Source organism: Pristiophorus japonicus, chromosome 5, assembly GCF_044704955.1.
Source record: "Pristiophorus japonicus isolate sPriJap1 chromosome 5, sPriJap1.hap1, whole genome shotgun sequence".
In the NCBI taxonomy this organism is placed as follows: Eukaryota; Metazoa; Chordata; class Chondrichthyes; family Pristiophoridae; genus Pristiophorus; species Pristiophorus japonicus.
The window spans coordinates 160450450-160466287 of NC_091981.1; the positions used below are offsets into that span (position 1 = coordinate 160450450).

The 15838-nt window shown below is 48.1% G+C and overlaps 1 protein-coding gene across 4 annotated transcripts in view; it reads right to left on the reverse strand.

Annotated features, from left to right (window-relative positions):
• LOC139264488 (glycoprotein-N-acetylgalactosamine 3-beta-galactosyltransferase 1-like) overlaps window positions 1-12364 on the reverse strand; it is a 59423-nt gene extending 47059 nt beyond the window's left edge. For 2 of the 4 annotated variants that reach the window (XM_070881042.1, XM_070881041.1), the window contains exon 1: window positions 12203-12364. The gene's annotated coding sequence lies outside the window, so the exon portion shown is untranslated. Of the gene's footprint in view, window positions 1-11878; window positions 12102-12202 lie in introns of those variants that run through there. The other 2 variants (XM_070881043.1, XM_070881046.1) reach the window with 2 other exon arrangements.
• Between the last annotated feature and the right edge of the window lie 3474 nt (window positions 12365-15838).

The following is a 15838-nucleotide window of genomic DNA, read 5'->3' on the forward strand; positions in this document are numbered from 1 at the left end:
GCATGCCTTCCCAAGATGCCCAGTCTTTCTGCAGAAGAAACACTCTGCCTTCACGTATGGACAACTTTGAGCAATGTGTTGTCCCAGGCACCTATAGCACGACTTTGACGCTCTGGTAGAATTTCCAATTTCTGAGACTTTCGGCCATGGCCATCTTTTACTTTGAACCTGCAGATGATTTATCTCGGTTGACTGACGACCGTAATCATTATTTAATTCTCGGGAATATTGTTCAGCCATGCTCATCGATCTCGCTGTCCGACAAGCAATCTCAAAAGTTAAGTCATCTGTCGTCAATAACTTCCTTCTGATCGCATAATTTTTCACCCCACAAACAAAACGATCCCATAATGCTCGGTTTTGAAAGTTTCCAAAATTACAGTGCATCGATAGCTTTTTTAATGCTATGATATAATCACTGATACTTTCATCAATCTTTTGATTCCGAATCCCGAAATGATAGCTTTCAGCAATTTCTAACGGTTTGGGGTTATAGTGCTGCTCCAGCTTCGTTAAAATCTCTTTAAGCATTGTGTCCTTTGGCTAGTCAGGCACAAGCAGATTTACAAGGGTTTCGTACAATGCCGGACCTGCCACTGTTAAGAAAATCGCTTTCATACGTTCCAACACAGCCCGGTTCTAGTCTGCATTGTCTGCAACTTCGATTATGTTATTTGCAGTGAAATACATTTCTAGCCGATCCACATACGCTTTAAAATATTCCCGGTCGTGTCTATATTCACTCAAATATCCGATTACACCTGCCACTTTTAATCTCTAGCCGTTCACAGTGTGCTGTTTTTTTTAAACCTCGGATTTTTGTAGCTTTTTTCAAAGACAGAAACTTCCAACGTCTTCTGTCGGCTGGCTGAATCCTTACCAACAAAATTTAAGCTTTAAACATCCGAAAAATCTCCCATCTCGCCGCCAAATGTGATATCTTCACAGAGCACAGCACACACAGCTTCCTAACATGCAGGCTGCTCTCTTGGAACTCTCTGGAAAGCTGCCTGTTGTTTAATGATTAACTATGCAGCTGCAGTATACAATACGTCCACATCCACAGTGTGGCTTACAGACATTACAGAAATCATTTCATGTTCCATCTAGACCCACTTTACCTTTATTTATTCCAGGAAAATGTATATCCCTATTGGAGGTAGAATTTCCCAATTTTACTGTTTATGCCATTTCTCTGGGCTTTCCACCAATCTTCCACCAAAGTTACAGCCAGGGATTGGAAAAACTCCCATGGGATGTCGAGGCGATTGTTTCAATGCGAGTCGATGGTGAGTAACTTGAAACATTCTCGTGCCTCTACCTGACAATATGCCAGGCCTGCTTGGGTTTAAGCAAATAAATAAGGCCTTCTCCTAAAAGGAGAGATTAAAAGAAAATACCTGGTGAAGGGGGGGGGGGGGGGGGTGGGGTGCAGAAATACTTTTCATTGGAAATTATACCTTTTCTCCAAAGGAAAATGAGAGGGGTGTAGGGTATCAAATCACTTGCATTTACACTTTATGGAGCCAAATATTCTTTGCATAATACTGGAGGCAGTACAAAAAAAAAGCAATCTGCCTGCGAAGCTGGTTCAACCTCAAGACAGTTGCCAGGGAATGGAAGAGAGCTGGTGGTGAAATTCCCAGCGCACCGATTGGGGGCGGTAACCGATTTGAGGCGGGACTTCCTGCACCCGATGTGGAAGTCCCGCTCCGGCCTCGAATTTGTGGTTACCGTCCCTTCACAGGAAGTGGAGTGCAATGTCCCGTGCTCCACTTCTTGTTCGGGCAGATTCCAGGGCACGTCCATCAGCGCTCCGCAGCTGCTCCGCGTAGCACTGACGCGTTTCAACGCTTCTCCGCTTCGGTTAAAGGGGAAGGCCGCTGCGCATTTTGTCGTGCCTCCGATGGCCTCCACTAGGCCACCAGGGCAGTGTGGTGCCATGGCCACTTCCCGGCACACAAACGGAGTGCCGGGCTGCATGATGGTGGCCCGGATAACGCCATAGAAACAAAGAAGGGGCCGACCAGTGAGTTGGCTGGAAAAAAAATGCTGCTCCCGACCCATGAGCGGATGTTGTCCCAATTCAAGACCCACGAGGCAGGCGCTGACACTGGAAAGGGGTCGGCGTATAACGCTAAGGGGTTGCCGCGCACGATGACAACGTCATTGCCGGTTGCGCAGCGGCCCAGGTTGTAACCAGCGAGACGCGGTACTACCGTGGGCAGTGCCTCTGCTAACTCTTACATAACAACAACATCTCCAACCCCTTTAGATTGTACATAGAGACAAATAATGATAGCGAGACTTGTTACAGTATTAAGATCGTTCACTGAAGCTATTTGTGTTCATGATGGAGTGGAGAGGGGTAGGGGTAAGGGAAATCTTCCAACAGCTTGCATTTATATAGCACCTTTAACATAGTAAAACGTCCCAATGCATTTCCCAGGAACGCCATCAAACAAAATTTTACACCAAACCACATAAGGAGATATTACGACAGGCTTGGTCAAAGATGTAGGATTTAAGAAGCGCCTTAAAGAAGAATGAGGTACAGAGCCGGAGAGGCTTAAGGAGGGAATTCCAGAGCCTACGGCCTAGGCAGATGAAGGCATCGCCGGCATTGGTGGAGCAATTAAAATTGGCAATGTGCGAGAGGCCAGAATTGGAGGAGCGCAGAGATCTAGGAGAGTTGTAGGGCTGGAGGAGGTTAAAGAGAAAGGGAGGGGCGAGGCCATGGAGAGATTTGAAAACAAAGGTGGGATTTTAAAAATCGAGGCATAGCCGGACCGGGAGTCAATCTAGGACAGCAAACACAGCAGTGATGGGTGAAGGGGACTTGGTACGAGTTAAGATACAGGCAGCAGAGTTTTGAATTAGTTCAAGTTTATGGAGGGTGGAATATGGGATTAGTAATAGGCTATTTACTATTTATAGCACACCAGTGCTTTGAGAGGAAGCACTGCAAATGAGTTAGCATACATGCCTGTGGCGATGGGGGGAGGGTGGGGGGGGGGGAAAGAGGGGTGGGGGTTGAAAACCACCAGAGCATTGCTCTTGGGCTGAGAGACGACACCCAGACTAGGAGGCACGAGGCCTTGGTAAGGACAACGGGATTGAGGTGTCGATTGCAAGTGGCAAGAGTGATGTGGAGCTGGAACAAGCACTCCCACTCAGGGCAGCCAATTCCAGCAGAAACTGCCCTATGAGCAGCAAATACAGTGGAGGAGATTGGAGGAAGTGCATGTGAATGTTTATCTCATATGAACGGGTGTTTAGAGCCATGGACAGTGGTATGGGAGGAGCTAAAATGAACAGGTGTGCTTGGGAGTATTTATTGTTTTTTCTTCCCCACTTCACTTTCTTCTATTAAAATGTTTGCGTGTCTTTCCTTTTTGAATTCTGAAGAAAAACCCTGCCTACAATGTTGACCTCTGTTCTTTACAGGAGATGCTGACTGATCTGTTTATATGTGCCTTGAGTTTTCATTTCTACATTAACTGCAAATGAGCACTTACGTTAGTGTTCACAACATGCACACACAGTTGTGCTGGAGTGACCAAATGTGCTCCACAGTACAAAACATTTCAGAACAGAAGCAAAATTGTATTGCAGAATTGTTTCATTGGAAGCCATTCCACAATATAAATGGGATATTGATAAAGACTGGAAAATCGGATCTCCCCAATTTGTCACTTGTTTGAAGAGAGGCAATTCTAAAGGACGGGACCCATCATGTGCCTCCAATTTCGTGGAACCTGGGACTCGGTTTAGGTAACACAAATATTTGACCTGCCGTACCTATTAATTCCTGTCTATCTGAAATACAGATCCATCCATCGCCTCATTGGCACTCCCATTCCTTTCTTACATCAGATTAAATGCATTGTCAGGTTTTGATAGATAATGCACACCCCTAACTGCCCTGGGCATTTAGGCCCCAAGTTTCCACATGATTTGCTCCTGACTTTTAGGAGCAACTGGTGGAGAACGGAGTATCTTAGAAATCGGAATTCTCCACATTTAAGTTTTCTGCAGTTCTAGTCAGGTAGAGCAGTTTCACTTTTGAACAGAATTTTTTTTTCAAAAGGGGGTGCGTCCGGCCACTGACGCCTGATTTGAAAGTTTCCACAGTGAAAACGTACTCCAAACTAACTTAGAATGGAGCAAGTGAAGATTTTTGTAGGCTTGAAAAAACCTTTAGTGTGGGACGGGAGTGACCTGTGGACTATAACAGGTGGGAGTGCCAGATTCCCTTCCCTCAAGGCCATTAAGGAACCAGTTAAGTGTTTATTTTTAAATGACAAAACAGATAAGTAGAATAGTCATTTTCTATTGCTGGTCCACAAATAACCAAATTTGCTGAGATCAATTCACAGCCTGCCATAACAACTAGGCTACCATATCCCTCACCACATTAGTCACCGTGTCTTTAGCATTGATGCAGGGATTCAACATCGCCTTCAATACATCAGTGCAGCCTTCGGCCGCTTGAGGAAAAGAAAGACCTGCCCCTCAAATCTACCACCAAGCTCAGGGTCTACAGGGCTGTAGTAATACCCGCCCTCCTGTATTGATCAGAGGCATGGACGACTTACAGAAGACACATCAAGTCACTGGAGATATATCACCAACGATGTCTCTGCAAGATCCTGCAAATCCCCTGGGAGGACAGATGCACCAACATCAGTGTCCTCGCCCAGGCGAACATCCCCAGCATTGAAGCACTGACCACACTCGATCAGCTTCGCTGGGCAGGCCACTTAGTTCGCATGCCAGACACGATACTCCCTAAGCAATTGCTCTGTGCAGAGCTTCTTCATGGCAAACGAGCCAAAGGTGGGCAGCGGAAACATTACAAGGACACCCTCAAAGCCTCTCTGGTGAAGTGCGACATCACCACTGACACCTGGGAGACCCTGGCCGAAGATCGCCCTCGGTGGAGAAAGTGCATCCGGGAGGGCGTTGAGCTCTTCGAATCTCAACACTGCGAGCGTGAAGAGGTCAGGTGCAGGCAGCGGAAAGAACGTGTGGTAAATCAGTGCCCCCCACTTCCCCCGACGAATATCTGTCCCACCTGTGACAGGGTCTATGGCTCTCATGTTGGACTGTTCAGCCACCAGAGAACTCACTTTAGGAGTGGAAGCAAGTCTTCCTCGATTCCAAGGACTGCCTATGATGATGATCCTTCATATTCCATAAAGACCATGTCACAGCAGTGACCCAAGTATGCCACTCCCCCGTTGATGCTTAAACAGTGCAGCCAATCTTGTACAGAGCTGCTGCACAGGTTCAACAGAGTGTATGCACAAAGTACTGGCACTATGCCATCAGCAATAAGTCACATCTGAAACATCTCTGTCCTGATACCATGTCATGAAAAGACATTGAATCCAGATCAGCACTTTAACTGGAGCTCCAAAGACAGGCAGCAATTGGAATTATACAAATAAACAAGTTTACAGCACAGGTGGTTTTTCAACCCACCACGCTGATGTCATCCAATACTAATTGCACTGCCAACAGTCCTGTATTGGAATTACTTCAAATATTGATACGCTTTTCCCTCCAAAAACCTCCTAATCTCTCTCCTTGCTCTGTTGAGGATTTTAAACTAATGACCCCTCAACCAGAGAAAATCTTTCCCTAGTCAGGTCATAACTTCATAATTTTTAAAAACTTGTACTGAATCTCCTCTTAGCCTTCTCTGCTCCAGTAGAAAGAGTCCTAGAATTTCAAGTCTCTCCTCAGAATTGCAGTTTCCAATTCCTGACTTTATCCTGACAAATCTACGCTGTATGCTCTCTACAGCTTTGATGCATTTTCTAGAATACGCACCTAAAACTGCACGTTACTTCAACGGTCATCTACTCGTGTCACACACCTGCGACCTGGTCTTTAGAGATCATAAAAAGGTAAAAGCAGCTTAATTGTAACATAGCTCCATTGTTGATCTTTTCTTTTCTCCTCATCTGGAGGTAGTGAATCATGCTGCAGCACATGTTCCACATGCACTATAGCTCTTTGGAGCCTCACTAGAATCAACTGGAAGAGTGCTTTTAATGACATTTGTTTACAGTATCCATAAGAAAGTATCATCATTGCTAATGTCATCATCAAAGGCAATCCCTCGAATCGAGGATGACTTGCTTCAATGTCAAAAAGTTCACAGGTGTTTCAATGAAGGACCTAATATTCCAGGTCCCGAACTACATCCTGAAGGGTGGAAGATGCCTGTGCGTGGATTATTTTTTTTTTTTTTTAAAAACGTGGGGTGGCCATTGCACACCAGCCACCACACGGGCTCGACAGAGCTAGGTCTTGGTCCAGTGGCAAGGATTAACCAAGACAACTGGAGACCTAGTACGCACACATAGCGCAGTGTGGGCTGTCCCGTGCTGCCCCTGGGTCCTCGCCTCTTCTGGGCCATGAACTCACGCCTCTCCTGGGCCCTGAACTCACGCCTCTCCTGGGCCCCGATCACGTCCCCCTACAGTCTCTCGCCGATCCTGCGCCCCGACCTCGCCACTCCTTCGCCCTGACCTCGCCACTCCTGCTGTACCTGCCCACGCTCCAATCACCGACCTGGATCTTGGTGACATCCCTCTTCACTGCCGTTGCTCTCCTGCTCCAGCACGTGCTGCACGCTGGAGTGGAATGCCACCAGGCTGCTCGCAGGCCGGGGGCCGCTCAGCCTACGCAGCTTATGAGAGCTGCTCCTCTAACTTGTCCAACCCTCCGACCGCAGTGGTTCCCCAGACTGAGGGGGAAAGTGGTTCACCGTTCACACTCCTGATCATTATCCCTGCTAATGTAATTAAGGATAAATACACAATGACTCAATTGAACTAACTTCACAGAAAAATGCAAAGCAAACTAGTTTGACAGCAAACTTAGAGGCGGTCACCCTTCTGGAATCTTTAACCATTTTCCCACAGAAAGAATCTACATTTTTGAGTTGTACTGATATAACTAAGCAACTCAGATCATATCTATTTATTTGCGGGTTTCACCTTACTGTGTGCAATTCAAACCAAACTTCATGCCGTCTAGTGCCAACACAGTCCACCTTTCGAGAGACTGAAGAAACACATGTAAAAATGACAAGTCTCCAGCAGAAAGCAAGGAGATGCTATTGTTACATTCCCAGGTTATGTTATTGTAAAAACAGATCGAGCTATTGAGCCAACTCCCAAGTCTATGCAAGATACTCAGGCTGCTTAAGTGAACAACCAATGTCACTGAACCCGAAAAGATATATATATATATAGCAGACTCAAATCTGCAAAAATTAACAGTAAATTACATTTTAGGTTTATAAATAGAGACATGGAGTACAAAGATAAATAAATTATGCAATTTTGTGCATGGCAATGCTTGCTCTGACTCGGTTAACTAAACAAGTCATCCAAGCCATGAGCTTCAGCAAGTGCAGTAAATTTATTTTGGGGTTGCCATGGTCTACACAAGTGTGATGTATGTAGCACTCAAATCACTGACTCCACACAGTCTGGTGTTGTAGTAACTGTTGTCAGTGACCTTGATCCTTTATTGTGTAACTCTAGAGTGCCTCTCAGGTGTGGTGGGCAGCCTTTTATACTCTGTCTCAGATACTTTCGGGTCTCCCATCACAGTGCCCCTTGTGGCGCACCATTGTAACTATACATTTAATGTACATGGACAATACATAATTCTCCCCCCCCCAGTTCCAAAAGCAAATTGCCGGTAACCTCGGCTTTGTTCGTCCTGGTTGATTTGAGAGTGTGAGTCCATGACCATCCACTTCCCTCTTCCCCGCCATGTAGAGATTATGCTTGCGATCCGGTGCAAGCATGTGGTGTTTGCAGTCCTGACATGGGTGATACAAGTACACAAACATAATCTCCAGTAGAAAGCAGGTACACAGACAGTACATTTGTATGATACATATAAATGTGTTGAAAAGTTATATCAAAAGGTTGCAGGCACACTGAACAGTTATTAAATCCCAGCTCCACTGGGTGAGGTATGATGGCAGCATACTGCCCCTTTTTACCCGAGGTAATGGGCTGCGCTGAGACAGGGTATGGCAACTAGTGCATTGTGTCCGTTCTCAGAAAATAGTTGCCGTTTGCGGCTTGTCTGCAGTCGCTGAACAATTGCATAAATCACATAAAATCAGAAATCGCATTAATCGATTAGTCATGTTAGTCACAGATCCATTAACCCTTTTAACTGTGCATTGTGATATTAACTCTTCACCAAGCATCTCAATCATTTTAATCACAGTAATCATTTTAGCATCAAAATGTTAACTCTTGTCATAAATCCGTCATCATACAAATCACAGTAATCATTTTGACTCACTCTTGTCCTTACAAAAGTCTCTTTGTGGGGACCGCCAACGGTGTAAGGCCCCTTTAAGACTCCCGGGAACATTTCCCTTTAAGACGGCATTTTCTTTTGCCCACGAGGTTTCTACTGGGCGCCGCCATTTTAGGTGCTCTGCTGGTGCCTGCCTGCCTCTCTCTGCAGAACTCTGCTGCCACGAGGCTCGCCGCCATCTTGAACTCGCTGTGCTGTTGCCTGCTCTCCCTTGAGAGCCGGCACTCTGAACTCACATCCTCCGGAGCCGACCTCCTCACTTCCACAGCCGATTCTGGACGAGCCCCGCTCCTCGAAGCACCGGCCCTCACGACATCACCGAGCGAGTCCCGCTCCCGAAACTGCCGATTCAACGCTCCTCCCGCTGCAAGCCCCACGAACGGCTGCCTCTGCCTGCGGGCCGACAGTGCCTGCTGGAGCAACCCATCGGTGCCCTTCTCTCTTCTCCAGCTCGGTCGGCGCTGCTGCTGGTTCCAGCGCCTCTTTCTCACTCTCAGACTTTGCAGGGGAGAGTCAACGGCTGGCGCTGCTCTGCCCAATCCCCCACACGCTTCCTTCGCTGCCATCCGATCCGAAGGTGGAGGCCTGCTCTGCCTGTGAACACGGGGGACAGCGATCTGTGGAGGAATGAAGTCTTCCCAACTCCCACAGACCTTCCCCATCCATCTCTTGCCGAGTAGCGTCAGCCCACCACCTGCAATGATCCACAAAGGTAAACCGTGCGTCTCGCCACCGTGAGATACCTGCACATCCGCTCTGCCAAGAACAGGTATCAGTTCCTTGGTGTAGGTACGCAGCTTCGCCATGACTGGGACCAGCTTGGGTCGTGCAGCTGGGTTGATCCACAGTTTATCAAAAGTTTCCTGACTCATCAGCGACTGACCCGACCCAGTGTCCACTTCCATACTCACTGGGACTCCGTTAATCTTGACTTCCATAATCACTGGGGCCATATCGTCGGTACACGTATACAGTCCAAACGCATCATCTTCTTCTACCTGGGGCTGGGATGCCCGTCGAGCCAAACCGCAATGCTCCTCGCTGGACAGCAGATCATCTACCATCTCCTCAGCCACACGGTGAGTCGAGTTTCTTTTGCACATACGCTGAAGGTGGCCTTTCGTGTGGCAGGTATTGCATGTATACTCCGCAAACCTGCACCGGTGAGCCCCATGGCTTCCTCTGCAGCGCCAGCATGGTGCTACTCAATTAGCCCCCCTCGGCAGACTCGGAGTTCCAGGACCCTGAGGTTCGTGTCCTCTGCCCTGGGCAGAGCCACGTTCTGCAGTTTTGTCCGTGATGGCGCTATCCTGTGAATAGTACCTGCCGGGTTCGAGACCGTGTGGATCATCTGCCTGGTGCTGCAAATCGAGGTCATAAATGCCCGGCTGATGTTGATGCTTGCTGCAGGCTGACTGTAGGTTCAGTAGATAGCAGCTTGTGAAGGAGACCCTCATGGCTAATCCCCATAACAAAGACGTCTCGCAACGCCTCGTTAAGGTGTGTGCCAAAATCACACAGTGCCGCGAGTCTCCTGAGGTCCGCAGCATATTTTGTGACATCTTGGCCCTCAGGTCTGTAGTGGTGGTAGAATTTGTGCCTGGCCGTGAGGATACCCTCCTTCGGTTTTCGTTGGTTAAGAATGAGTTCAATCAGCTCCTCATATGACTTGTCCTTGCGTTCGTGGGTGCCAGCAAATCCCTGACGAGACGGTAAACCTCATCGCCACAACTGGATAGCAATATCGCCGTACGCTTCTCTATCAGTGCGTTCGTGCTCACTGTCAGTTCGTTTGCTATAAAATAGTACTCGAGCCTTTCCGTAAAGGCATCCCAGTCATTATCCTCTGTGAAATCCTTTAGCGTGCCCAAAGTAGCCATGGTCGCGTGAAGAGCTCGTCCGTGTCCTCTTCGCCAATTTGTGATGTATGTAGCACTCATAGAAACATAAACATAGAAAATAGGTGCAGGAGTAGGCCATTCAGCCCTTCGAGCCTGCACCGCCATTCAATAAGATCATGGCTGATCATTCCCTCAGTACCCCTTTCCTGCTTTCTCTCCACACCCCTTGATCCCCTTAGCCGTAAGGGCCATATCTAACTCCCTCTTAAATAGATCCAATGAACTGGCATCAACAACTCTCTGCGGCAGGGAATTCCATAGGTTAACAACTCTGAGTGAAGCAGTTTCTCAGTCCTAAATGCCCTACCCCTTCTCCTAAAACTATGTCCCCTGGCTCTAGACTTCCCCAACATCGGGAACATTCTACCCGCATCTAACCTGTCCACTCATATGACAGTCCAGCCATCCCTGGAATTAGTCTGGTGAACCTTCGCTGCACTCCCTCAATAGCAAGAACGTCCTTCCTCAGATTAGGAGTCAAATCACTGACTCCACACAGTCTGGTGTTGTAGTAACTGCTGTGACCTTGGTCCTTTATTGTGTAACTCCAGAGTGCATCTCAGGTGTGGTGGGCAGCCTTTTATACTCTGTCTCGCAGGTACTTTCGGGTCTCCCACCACAGTGCCCCTTGTGGCGCACCATTGTAACTATACATTTAATGTACATGGACAATACATTACAAGACTCAGGTATCACAAGCATGAAAGCAGTTTTAAACGGTTACCAGCAGATCGAGAATGAATATTGCGCATTATCCGATTAATCAGAGTTCAGGTTGCTGACATTTTCTTATGCTAGAATTCCACATTCTGTTGTACACGTGTTCGTAATCTAACCTGGCGCCACCTTCTTCATTTATTGAGTATATTTGGCAATCTAATCTTTGCGTGCCGGATGTATTTTGCCGGTCCTGTGTCTCAATGGCCAATCACGTCTCAAACTAATCAGAGATTTGTTTTTTAATTTAAACGCTCCACAGTATCACCTCTCTTCAGCTTGATTTTTGAAATTACCATCTATTTATTAGTCGGCGATCTGTCAAAATTGCAATTCTAAAAAACTAATCAGCAAAGAAGTGCAGATAGTGAGTGCAATGAATTAAAAAAGGACCCCTCTAACACAAAAATTACCATAAAAAATTATTAATCTAAAATTTAACCAAAACATGTGACAACGTTTAAGACTGAATCTGGACATGCGAGACAAGTCTATCCTTAAACCATTGCAGCAACTATTAGCAAACAGCCCTTCTAGTCAATGGTATGGACCAGCAGCATGTTCCCCAAACTGATCATTCCGTCAATTTGTCGACCAAAAGCCATTGAAGCAACAGCCTTTCTAAAGAAAGAATTGATTGTTTCCGCAGTGAAAACTATGTGGCACACAACCCAAATAGTCTGGTTTCACTCTCCGCTGAGTTGGTAGAGAGCGCGCCTTCCTTTAAATGATAAGCGCCGACATATAATTACGTGCAAAGAAATACAAACGGAAACATCTGAAAAGTCGTTCGCATTGGATCGTGTCGAGGGCCTGCTCGCTCTCTTTCACAGTACTCGCCTGCTACTTCAGTCGACTTTAGCATTTTGCTACATATGAGATTTAGAATTACTGACCTGTCAAACGGATGGCACATTCGACTTGACCCTGCCAGCGAAAACACCCACACAGACTGAAGCCCGACCCCTCAGTACTTCCTATTCAAAGAGGTCCACTTTCCGCCAGGGTGCAGGTCACACGCCCTGCAGTCGGCTACCTTGGCAAACGCCACAGGCTTACTTTTAGCAAAACACGAGCGCGAATCCTGCAACATTAAAGCCAGTGTTCATCCAGCTGACTGTCACCGTTTATAATAGAGCAGGCACGGCGTATCGGGCGGGGGCGCGCGCGCGCGCGCGCGCACACACACACACAGCTCCACCCCCAAGGCAGCGACATACCTTGTGTTTCGGTGTGCTCTTACTGCCGCCGGCTCCCTCTCCAGCCCGGCCTTCCAGGTCTCTCTGGTTGTCCGTCCACACAACGTTCCATTGGGAGGCTCAGCTCCGGCTCAGCATTCTCGGCACTCCCGCGCTCACGTCACAGTGCGTTCAACAAAGCCCTCGCTCTGTCCCTGGAAGCAGGAAGTGCAGAACGGAATGGGCGTGTGTTCTGTAGGCATTCTGCTCAGTGTATGCCAGCTGCTTAGTGTTATCATATTTGTCATTATTATCCTCTCTCCAACTTCAAAATGTCATGTATCTTACATTATTATATATAACTGTATCCTAACATGCTATACATGACCTGTAATAAGATATGACCTGTAACCACCAGGGGTGCACTTGCAAGAGACAGGAATATAAGGAGGTCTCAGGCACGTGCAGCATTCCAGAGCTGTGAAATAAAGGTGCAGGTCCAGAGTGACCTTGACTTCACTACATGCCTCATGTGAATCTGTACTGAGGGGACAGGACTTTACAGTGGCGACGAGGATGGGATTACAGAATCCACAGAATGACGAACAACGGATCAGATGAAAAGTACAATGCGGGAGACAATTGGGAGGACTTTATAGAAAGGCTCCAGCAAAGCTTTGTAACCAAAGACTGGTTAGGTGACGAGAGAAGAGCCCATCTCTTGACCAGCTGTAGCTCGAAAACATACGCTTTAATGAAGGATCTGTTGGCACCCGAGAAACCAGCAAGCAAGTCGTTTGAAGAATTGAGCACACTGGTAAGAAACCACCTGAAGCCAGCGAGCAGCTTACACAAGGCCAGACACAGGTTCTACAACTACAGACGCTGTGGGCCAGAACATACCCGACTTCGTGGCGGAACTTCGGAGGTTGGCTAGTTTATGTGAGTTCTCCGATGAACTGAGGAGAGAAATGCTGAGAGACTTTTTCATTGAAGGAATAGGCCACACAGGCATATTCCGAAAGCTCATAGAGACCAAGAACCTGACCTTAGAGGCAGCAGCACTGGTTGCACAGACATTCTTGGTAGGGGAAGAAGAAACGAGGTTGATTTACAATGCAGGTACGACAACTAACGAAATATCGGAACAAGAAGTTCACAGCACTAAACAAGCTGCTACCCCCACACACAGACAAAACCGGGAGAACAGGCTCTCAACAGCAGGCAGAAGCCATCAAGGGCCACAGGAACGGCCGTTCACACCTCATCAACCCACAATGCGAGCAATCAACTACAAACTGAGAGAAGCTCAAGAGAGATCAGCCAGACGCAGCTCATTCATTGGGAACACTCTGAACAATGGAACAGGTCTGTGCTGGAGGTGTGGGGGTGGGCACTCGTCAAGGGGATGTCGATTTCAGCAGGCTGTTTGCAGAAATTGTGAATTGGCCCGCATGTGCAAAAAAACGGCAGCTCGGCTGGTATACGAATTGGATGGGTTGGAAAGCGGACCAGAAGATGGTGGGGACAGTACCCGGGACACCGATGTATAGCGGGTCAACGTGATCAATGGCTGCTGCTCCTACAACAGGATGCCTCCTATAATGATGAGGGTCCTACTCAACGGGATATCTGTCAACATGGAGCTGGATGCGGGAGCGAGTCAATCTCTCATGGGCGCTCAACAATTTGAACAACTGTGGCCGCATAAAAGAGACAGACCAAAACTCACAAGGGTCGACACCAAACTAAGGACCTATACCAAAGAAATCGTACCAGTCCTTGGCAGCGCCATGGTCTCTGTCACACACAAAGGGACAGTGAACCGACTTCCCCTGTGGATTGTCCCCGGAGACCCCCCAGTACTGCTGGGGAGAAGCTGGCTGGCAAAACTAAACTGGAAATGGGATGATGTCCATGCCATGTCATTAGAGGAACGGACCTCCTGCTCAACAGTTATAAAGTGATTTGAACATCTCTTTCAGCCAGTTGTGGGCACTTTCAAAGGGGCCAAAGTCAAAATCTACATCACACAGGATGCTAGACCGGTCCATCACAAGGCCAGAGCTGTACCCTATGTGATGAGGGAAAAGATTGAACACTAACTAGACAGGCTTCTGCGGGAAGGCATTATATCACCTGTGGAATTTAGCGACTGGGCAAGTCCCATCGTCCCAGTCATGAAGCCTGATGGATCCGTACGAATCTGTGGGGACTACAAATCCACCATAAACAGAGTCTCCCTACAGGACCAGTACCCGCTGCCCAGAGCGGAGGACTTATTTGCCACATTGGCTGGAGGTAAACTTTTCTCAAAATTAGACCTCACATCTGCGTATATGACGCAAGAATTGACCGAGGAATCCAAGCTACTCACCACCATCAACACACATCGAGGCCTTTTCATGTACAATCGATGCCCATTCGGCATCAGGTCGGCAGCTGCCATATTCCAGCGCAACATAGAGAGTCTGCTCAAGTCCATCCCGGGGATGGTTGTATTTCAAGACGACATACTTATCACGGGCAGGGACACCGACTCCCATCTCCTTAATTTGGAGGAAGTACTAAAGCGGTTGGATCGGGTAGGCCTACTAGTCAAGAAATCCAAGTGCCTGTTTCTCGCACCCGAGGTTGAATTTTTGGGCAAAACGATTGCCGCTGATGGAATCCGCCCAACAGAGTCCAAAACAGAAGCAATTCGCCTGGCACCCAGGCCCCGGAATGTCTCAGAACTGCGCGCCTTTCTCGGGCTACTCAATTACTTTATGCAGAACTTAAGCATGCTGCTGGAGCCTCTCCACGTGCTACTCAGGAAGGGATGCGATTGGTTTTGGGGGGACGCCCAGGAACGCGCCTTCAATAAGGCACGCAACCTTCTGTGTTCCAACAGTGTTTTGACTTTCTTTGACCCAGGTATAAAGCTAGTTCTCACATGCGATGCGTCAGCGTATGGGGTCGGGTGCATTTTGCAACATGTCAATAGTGCAGGCAAATTACAACCCATAGCTTATGCCCCCAGGTCACTTTCACAGGCGGAGCGCGGGTACGGAATGGTAGAGAAGGAGGCGCTCGCGTGCGTGTACGGTGTCAAAAAGATGCACCAATATCTTTTCGGGGCCAAGTTCGCGTTAGAAACCGACCACAAGCCCCTCACGTCCCTCCTATCCGAGAGCAAGGCAATAAACGCCAACGCCTTGGCGCGAATTCAACGGTGGGCACTCATGCTGGCGTCCTACAACTATACCATAAGGCACAGACCAGGCACAGACAACTGTGCCGACGCGCTCAGCAGGCTACCCCTGGCGACCACGGAAGGGTCTGACGAACAGGACTGTGAGATAGTCATGGCAATCAATGCCTTTGAGTCCACAGGTTCACCCATGACGGCTCGCCAAATCAGAGCCTGGACGGCCAGCGACCCCACGTTATCCTTAGTAAAAAGATGTGTCCTAACCGGTGACTGGGCAGAGGCTCGCGATGCCTGCTCCAAGGAATTAAAACCCTTTCACAGGCGCATGCATGAGCTATCACTACAAGCAGACTGCCTGATGTGGGGCAGCTGAGTAGTCATGCCTCTGCAAGGCAGAGAGGCATTTGTCCAGGAGCTCCACTGCGAGCACCCGGGGATTGTTCTCATGAAGGCCATAGCCAGATCCCACGTCTGGTGGCCTGGTA